The sequence below is a fragment of the Octopus bimaculoides genome, chromosome 8 (assembly GCF_046866305.1).
Source record: "Octopus bimaculoides isolate indiv1 chromosome 8, ASM4686630v1, whole genome shotgun sequence".
Taxonomy (NCBI): domain Eukaryota; kingdom Metazoa; phylum Mollusca; class Cephalopoda; order Octopoda; family Octopodidae; genus Octopus; species Octopus bimaculoides.
Window position 1 is genome coordinate 39187215 of NC_142935.1, and position 9018 is coordinate 39196232.

Below are 9018 nucleotides of genomic sequence, written 5' to 3' on the forward strand. Positions count from 1 at the left end.
ATATATATATATATATATATATATATATATATATATATATATATATATATATATATATATATATATATATATATATATATATATATATATACACATATATATGTATACATATATAATTAGTACAGGTACTAATTACTTACGGCCGTTTCTACCATGAGGCAACAAAAACTTACAAGTTATCTTCATCACGCCAGTGATATACAGAGATGAACAGATACTGGACAGGGTTTGAATAATGGATGACCAAATGAGAACTTGGTTATGGTTAATCAAATTAAAACATAGGGTAAAAAATCAGATATTAATTAATATCGATTTATTACCCTTTCATCCTTTCATCCGTTTTTTCACCCTTTCAACCGTTTTTACCTACCCACATGTCTGTATTGTCTTGTATTGTCCTCTCTATATTTCACCCCCTGTGGGTAATAAGAATTCATTCGTTTCCCTGACGTAGTCTGTACCGGTATTTTTGAAGGTTGGTATTTTATTGATATTGCTTGTGCTATTTACTGTTGTACTTTTTGAACTGTTGTTGAATTGTTTCTATTGTTTTGTTGAAAACAATTTTTTTATCTGCTGGGGGGCAAACTTGTGTTATGTTGTTTTCCCCCTTGTGGGGAAACCCAGTGTGAAAAAAAAAAGAACTTTTGTGCAAACAAAAACAAATATATTATTATCGTCTGTGCCAAATGGATAAATCACCAATTAAAAACCGGCTGAAAGCTACTAATAGTTCAAGCAACATCAAAAGTTACGGACCAAGTACTAGTAAAACGGCATTATCAATGGAACTAAGGAGCATGCCTACAGCTGATGAGCTTATGCAAGGAAAAAATTTCGCACAAGCTGCTGGTATAAATAAAAGGAACATATCTATATCATATGAAAAGGAATTAGCAAGGTTTAAAGGAATGATACAAAGGGTGGGGGACGAAGTTAAAGTTGTCCCTCCCAGTGAAATCACCCACAAGGCGCAAAGCAGCACTATAATATATAAAATTTTTATTACCAAGTTGAAAAACCTGGACATAGCCAAAGAAGTAGTAGAGCGCTGATTGAGACCCGTATGGGAAGACATAGAGTTCGTTAAACGTGCTCAAAGATTTGCAACGATTGAAGTACAATTTCGATCAAAGAAAGCCAAACAGGAGTTCACGAGTCTGTTAAAAACGGCTGAAGTCATGATCTTGCCCACATATCTCGGAAGACGTACTTCTAAGATCTGGGTGGGAGACATACCACCAGAGGTGGACCCTGCTTCGCTTGTAGCGGTAACCACTACAGACTTGGAGGATAAAATTACACTCATCCAGGCACAGGCTACATAATCACAACATTTGGCGGGGCAGAGCCTGGAACAATTGATACAGGCTGCCCCTGCAGATTTAGAAAACATCATCGATATAATTTAGGTGGGGGAAGCAAGACTTCCAGTGATAGTCGAGGGGATGAAGCCTCGAGGCTTCAAATGTGGCCAAAAAGGTCACATGAGATCGGAGTGTAAACCTCCCCCAGAAAAGGAAATCCCACCTGAAAAGAAACGGAAAACACAAAAGATGAAGAAAGCGAAAGACCAGAATCTGAGACAGAGCGAGAAGGACGTTGAACAAGAAAGGGGTGGGAAAAAGTTAGAAAAAAAGAAGAGGAGAAAAAGAAAAATATCTGTTCCTCCCCAACAGTCCTACAGCAAAAGGAAAATTTTACATTCAGAACCAGAAACAAATGCCCAGTCCAAGTCCCATCCTCCCCACGCAGACATAAACTACATGACTGTGACCGCAAGGAAACTTGTCCAAGAACTACGAGATACGGAAGACACGCATGACATAACACAAAAATTTGAAAAGAAAGGAAACCAAATGAAATACGTATATTCGCAATCACTAGGGACAATTACGTTAAAAGAAATATGATAAAGATATGGAGCCCTTGAGGAAGGACTTTTCCTCACATATGTATGAAGGCCTCATAGACATTACCCCGCAAGCCCCGGATAAAGAACAAGAAGAACAGGAGAAAGTGAGTATATAATTCTTTCTATGCACACTCTTAATGTTGGATGCATAAATGTACGCGGCCTGAAGTCGGTTTGAAAACAAGCCTGTTTCCTATATGACCTCGAGTCGCATCGTTTGGATGTTATAGTTGCTACAGAGTCCAGGTTGAAGAGTCAGAGGGATTTCTGTCCACTCCTAAATGGCTACGAGAAAATTGTTTCTCCATGCCCACCGGGAGGGAGGAGGTGTCACTGTGCTGTTCAGGAAAACCCTGGGCGTTGAAGTAAAAACAATTTTTATCGACTCGGAGAGCAGGCTGGTCGTCGCAGATGTGACGTACAGCGGTAAGTCTTTCAAGTTGATTGGTGTTACGCCCCTGCGAAAGGTACAGGTAAAGCCGATGTTTTTCGAAGTATTGAGAAATTTCATGCTTCGTCTCATTCTATACTTATGTTAGGGGACTTTAACGCAATCTGTGATGCACGCGTGGATTGCGTTGGCTCTAATGTTAGTAGGGGTGATCAGTGTTTCCTAAATCTGCTTAGCCGTTTTCATATAGCAGATACGTATAGACTAGAGGACCCAAACGCTCCATTGTGGGCATGGATGAATAGTGATGGGCCGGCCAGATCTTATCTAGACAGAATTCTAATTAGGGAATTAGATATAAACCTGGTTAGTCGTCCACAATTCCACTATGTCAGCTACAGTGATCACAAATTTGTGACCTGTAAGCGTGATTTAGTTAGGATACATAGACAGGGATCCGGCTACTGGATACACAACAAGTCTCTTTTGATTCATGAGGAGTACAGGAGTTGGGTTAGGGAGTTAATTTTGAGGGCATTGTGTGGCACCGTTGTGAACAATAAAAGACGATATTGCATTTCTGTGGTAGATGGCAGAGCTAGGGTTTGGAGAATGGGTGAACGCCATGCTGATGTTTGTGTAGTGGAGACTCATGGGGATACAGAGCATCATGCACTAACTGCTGCTCGCTACATCAACCAAGTGTTGAGGCCTCACATTGTGTCATACTTTGCCCGTCATCGGAATCACGTGCTCCAGCATGACAACATCCGTGCCCATACTGCCAGGTTGACAACAGACTTCCTCCAACAGCACAACATCCAGACACTGCCATGGCCTGCCCTAAGTCCGGACTTGAACCCCATAGAGCACCTGTGGGACAAAACTCATAAAGGGCTAAAAGACATCCATCCAAGTCCGACAAATTCAGCACAACTCAGAGCAAGTTTTAAAATATAGTGGGCTGCTATCTCCATGGCTTTCATCAAGCGTTTGGTGTAATCAATGTACAGAAGATGCCTGGCAGTAATCAACGCTAATGGGGGTCACAGGAGATATTGAGTTCATCTCGTTGGATCCTGGACATTCCGTCATGCCGTAACGCCATGTGATGTTAAACATGTTAAACATGTTTCAGGAAATGAGGTTTTATGATTAGGAAAGAACGGTTTCTTAATTAGCACTATTCAATCAATGCTATAGCAGTCTGTTAATAAACCAGTTTCTATTTAGTATGAGTGAGACGTTTCTTTTGTGGTTCAGTTTACGAGGGAAAATTTGAGCTAATGAATTTTGGAAAAAGGACTATGCTAAAACAACCATACTCTCTTCCTTTAGGGAAACGTCTCACAGGATCCAATAATATCAGAGACCTAGGAGCAACTGTTGATAACAATCTCAGTTGGATGCCCACATAACAATAAGGTCGATGTATCTCGTAGGATGAGCTCCTGGAACGTAATAGAACAAGGTGTCATCGTTCCACTTTTCTCCTGCAGTTACGCAACTGACCCTGCCGCTGGTCCACTGCCTGGCACAGTCCCACGATTCGTCCTTTACAAATCTTCTGTGCCGCTGTCGAAAAATTGGCTGCCACAACCAGCACTTCATCAGCTCCTGCTTCCACCAGGGTTCGTCCGACTGTCACTCCAGCTTTCATCTTGCTTCGTCTGTCGGGCTCCACCAGCCCGAGACAGCCATCAAACGGGTCGCTCACACGACACTAGAGCAGCTTTTCCGACTTCGGTGGTATTACCGTCGTCCGTAGCGCTCTTACCTCGATACCGGGCGGGATCCGTTTTACCACCTTAACAGGGACTGGTCTTCCCTGTACCAAAAGCTTCATAGAACACAAGTTCAGCTGACAAGGCATCAACGCCAAATAATCCAGTCCTAAAATACACGGATCCTCCATCTCCACCACATAGACAGGAAGCACAACTTCTAGTCCGGCAACAACGACCTGGACATTAACCGGCCCTCTCAGCTCAGTACAATGTCCGGTAACACCACACAATTGCTGCGATGACTCTGGCAAGTCTAGATGCTGCAACACATCGGGCCTCCCAAAAGTCTGTCCCGAGGCTGAATCGATCACCAGAGAACACGTCCGGCCGTTAACTCTTCCACTCACTCGTATGCTGTCAATGACGGACCCTGCACGCCGCCTCGAGTGTGGGGCTTCTTTGGAACGTCTGGCTGGTGGTTGCCACTTAACACCAGCTCCTCTTAGTTTCCCGACTCTGTTTCTTTAGTTCTTGTTGGGCAGTCATAGCTCATGTGTCCCCTTTTTCCACAGATCCAGCACTCGCCCTTAAAGACAGACCCTGCTCTACCGTTCTGTTTCTTCTCTCTCTTCAAGCTGTAACAATCCTGCCGCTTGTGTCCAGGTCTCCCACAGTGCCACCAACACACACCAGTCATCTCTTCATTCCGCTCACTAGGTCCATGACTATTTCCAAGTCCTTCAGCTTCATGGACTTTTCCTCTCTTTGCTTGGAATCCGGAGCTGCAACTCACTCGGAAATTTCCGGTGCTAGATTTGACATAGGACTCGAATTCCAGGGCCCTAGCCAGCGCTTCCTGCATCGTACCTGGCCGTGTCTGCTTCACCTGGACCTTGAGATTTGCAGTGTCCAGAGCATCTATGAATTGTTCCTTCAAAAGAAGAGACAAGAGGTCGGGGGTCGCTGTAGGGTAAGCTTTGTGCACCATGCTCTCCAAGTCCTTGGCAAGCTGCTGTAGGGGCTCCCCTCTAGCCCTGACACGGGTACGGAAGCGTGCCCTGTACATTTCGCTCTGGCGCATAGTGCCATACTTCCTCTGGAGAACTTCAACCAGCGCCGAGTAACGATCCCTGTCTGCTTTTGACAGCTGGCCCAGCACCTCCAGTGCAGGACCCTTCAAACTGGTGGCAAGCTGAACGGCTCTTTGCCCCTCATCCCAATCGTTCTGGTCAGCCAGCATCTCAAACTGAATTCGGTAGGCCTCCCAACACACTTTGCCATCGAACTCCTGTGGTTTCTTCCTAATGGGGACTGCACAGCTACTTTGAACTCCAGGAAACGCGCGTCCAGACCTCAGAGCATTACGAGATGGCGCAGCAACAGCAACTACTTCAGGTTTAGCAACCTTAGGCTCGGTAGCACAAATTTTCTCCACGCACTCCATTCTCTTGTCAAGCCTGTCCATTTGCTGCTTGCACCATGCGACATCGCCACTCATTCTACGGAACTCCTCCTTCAATTTCTGGTGATCTCCCTGCAACCGTTGTTGCTCTTTCATGAGCTCACTAAAATTCTGTTTCTGTTCCTCTAACATTCGCACAATTGTGGCCAGGGATATTTCTTCCTTCCTTGCCTGGCCCTTCGTACGTGCTTGTAGTGAAACTACCTATCGCCATTAGATACAAAACTACTATCGCCATTCTTCTCATTTAAATATAAACAAACGCGGACGTAGCGGAAAACATCAACCTTGTCATCACGTGACTGATTATTATTTGAAGCGGCAACTTCTTCGAACCGTTCCCGCCAGAACACAAACTAACCAATCACAGCCCTTAATAAGGTCACGTGATAGTGTTTTTCTACTACCGTCTGTGAGCCGATAATTCGCTATAAATAGAGCAACTCATAACCACCAAATTTGTCTCGGTCCAGTTTCTCTATAGAGACTGTTCCGTGTACCACACGACAACAGCAGCAACAATCAGCCAGCGACCACTTCAACAGCTTCGTCCAGCCAACGATGACCACTGCCGTCGCCACATCAGCAACACGAGTCTACGACTACTGACCAGCATCATCGTCATGACCAACACGATTACTATTAACCAGCATCAATCTCCACCAGCGTCAACACGACTTACTATGTACACCAAACTAAACCACCGCGGCACATCTCTCTCTCTTCGATTCTGTTAGGTGACTTAGCTTCACCACGATAATAAACAGACAAGAGATTTCAGCCTGCGATAAACGTCTGTCCTCAAGGCTCTGGCATCGAAGCCAAAACACGACTAGTGATAAGCTCTGCCAAACGACGAACGACGAACATCTGTATAACAAGAATCACGGCCCGGCATCGATGCCACAACATCACAACTAGTGATCAGTCTGCCACACTCACAGCCTCAACTCACTTCTTTCACATACAGACTCATACTATTGTGTACTAAAGAACTGGTATAATTGCTCACGTGTTATTGACTCTCTTTCTCTCTGTTGTAATAACTCACATACACACACATGTATCACTCATAAACACACTTTTCTTTGTATGACGGCCTGTCTTTGATTATGTTCTTATATGTCGCATTCACACTCTCACACAGACGTACACTTTAATGCTACAATAAATATCTCTGTTATTCTTCTAATACGGTTGTGGTCTTTCATTACTGGTCATCTATGTTATCGTCGTATAACATATCATGTATATCATCATTTGATATATATTATTTTGTGTTCGACCGTGCGACTCGTTTAAATAAAAGGAGTCCTCTGTTTTTCCATTCGTCACCATATCTCCTTTTTGAGTTCGCACGGTTGTTTCCTTACAACACACTTTGCCATCGAACTCCTGTGGTTTCTTCCTAATGGGGACTGCACAGCTACTTTGAACTCCAGGAAACGCGCGTCCAGACCTCAGAGCATTACGAGATGGCTCAGCAACAGCAACTACTTCAGGTTTAGCAACCTTAGGCTCGGTAGCACAAATTTTCTCCACACACTCCATTCTCTTGTCAAGCCTGTCCATTTGCTGCTTGCACCATGCGACATCGCCACTCATTCTACGGAACTCCTCCTTCAATTTCTGGTGATCTCCCTGCAACCGCTGTTGCTCTTTCATGAGCTCACTAAAATTCTGTTTCTGTTCCTCTAACATTCGCACAATTGTGGCCAGGGATATTTCTTCCTTCCTTGCCTGGCCCTTCGTACGTGCTCCTTCCGAGGCCATAGCGCACAACTGAATCACTGCAGCAAATTAATCCCACTTCTGACACCAGTTGTTACGCCGCACGCGGACCTCCGAGAAAACTCGCGTTCGACGACGACGCTCAGTGAATCAGGAGTCCACGAAGCCTGTAGAGTCAGCGAAAATAACAACAAAAGAAATAACTCACACAATACGCTGCATAGTCAAACTAAATTTTTTTTAAAACAAAAACAACATTCAATAACAATAGTTCTTTCAAAAAAAAAACACATTTAACATTTAACAACAAAGTTCTTTTCCAACATTTAACACTACAAAGTTTCTTTTTCAAGAATCGTTTAACAACAAAGTTCTTTTCTAACATTTAACAAAAGTTCTTTCGAACATTTAACATTACAAAGTTTCTTTTTTTTTTTTTTTCAATCATTTCATATCACAAAGTTCGTTTATCAAGAGTCATTTAACAAAGTTCTTTTGCTTCTTTTGTTTTTCTTTTCTTTTCCTTTCTCTTAACAACACAGTTAACAACTAAGTTCTTTTTTTCTTTCTTTCTTTAAAAAAAAACATTTGACAACGCAAGTACACTTTCTTTAAAAATATAAACAAACATTTACCGCAACAAGTTTCTTTTACTTGGGCCAAAGCTGGCCAAATGCAAGCTCCTACTACATCACCTTGCCAGCCGCTACAATTCCCTCTGTCTGTCCCTCTCTCTCACGAACTCTATCCATTTCGCTGACTGGTCCCTTCTGTCAACAGCCTCTCTCTCTCTCTCTCTCTCTCTCTCTCTCTCAGCCTCTCTCTGTCAGTCTATCTCTCACCGACTGCTCTGTCAATCTGGCTTCTCTTTACTGGCCGCTTCTCCTATCTGCTCCTTCACTGACTCGGCTTCCAAATCTACGCTCCCGTATTTATGTCAGGTAATCAGCCAGAAAGATAGGCATACCGTACCTAACAGTGCTGCGCCCCCCCCCCCTCCAAAGCTGGGTTAGTTTTTCACAGTTCCTATCTCCTTTAAACTCTCGGTGACCGGAGAGGGTCAGAGATCAAGTTCCTACGGCCATAAATAACTGTGCTCGTTGACAGGACAACGGAAATACCACTGTCCTGAACAACTAGAGCACAGTTTCGAACCCAACTCGTGGAAGAGGGACATAACGTTTTTTTTTTTTCAGCGGTCGTATCAATATATATACATATATCTATACATACGTATATATATATATAGATAGATAGATAGATAGATAGATAGATATACATATATATATATATTCATATATATATATATATATTCATATATATATATATATATATATATATATATATATATATATATATATATATATATATATATATATATATATATATAAATGTATACATGTGAATCGTTGGCGATTTTCTTTCTCCGTCTTCCCTTCTTTCAGACTTTCCTCTATTTACGAGGAAGAGCGTCTGCTCGAAACTTTAAACCATCTTTCTTTCTTTTCCTGAGCGTCTGTTAATGTATTACATATATATACATGTATATATGCATATATATATATATATATATATATATATATATATATATATATATATATATATATATATATATATTTATATATATATATATGTAGTGAAACTACCTCCCGCCATTAGATACAAACTACTATCGCCATTACATACAATCTTCTCATTTAAATATAAATAAATGCGAGCGTAGTAGAGAACCCATTCCTTGTCATCACGTGACTGATTATTATTCGAATCGGCAACTACTTCGAACCTT

At 42.4% G+C, this 9018-nt stretch overlaps 1 pseudogene; it reads right to left on the reverse strand.

The window, feature by feature from the left end:
* Positions 1 to 4585: 4585 nt before the first annotated feature.
* Positions 4586 to 5534, reverse strand: LOC149134361 (uncharacterized; annotated as a pseudogene).
* Between the last annotated feature and the right edge of the window lie 3484 nt (positions 5535 to 9018).